We start from the raw sequence: 343 nt of genomic DNA on the forward strand, positions 1-343 counted from the left end.
AGCTGTGACTCCAGACAGGATCCAAAGAGGAGTTCTACCGACCTCCACTCTGGGTTTTATGGAGACTTGCTGTACCCTTCTGTGTTAGCCTCTTAAAGTACCGCAGCAACCTTAAAAGGGCACAAGAAAGGGAGACCCTGCGTCTGCCTACGTGACTCCCCTCCCCCACCCTGCCCTCGGTCTCATGAATCGCAGTCGTTGCGGCTGGGTGGGGCCGAGTACACGTCGACTTCATGTTCCTTAAGGGTGGGCCGGATTCAAGCTTGGCACCAAATAGGTGCTTCCAGACGCTGCAGGCCACGTGATCCCGAGAGCCATACCTGCACCGAGCCGCAAGGCCCCT

At 57.4% G+C, this 343-nt stretch overlaps 1 non-coding gene across 1 annotated transcript; it reads right to left on the reverse strand.

Annotated features, from left to right (window-relative positions):
- On the reverse strand, positions 1–123 carry LOC142435488 (small nucleolar RNA SNORA26). Its single transcript, XR_012781535.1, has one exon. It is a non-coding gene; the product is annotated as a small nucleolar RNA SNORA26 (small nucleolar RNA).
- Positions 124–343: the final 220 nt, after the last annotated feature.

Source organism: Tenrec ecaudatus, chromosome X (assembly GCF_050624435.1).
Source record: "Tenrec ecaudatus isolate mTenEca1 chromosome X, mTenEca1.hap1, whole genome shotgun sequence".
Taxonomy (NCBI): Eukaryota; Metazoa; Chordata; class Mammalia; order Afrosoricida; family Tenrecidae; genus Tenrec; species Tenrec ecaudatus.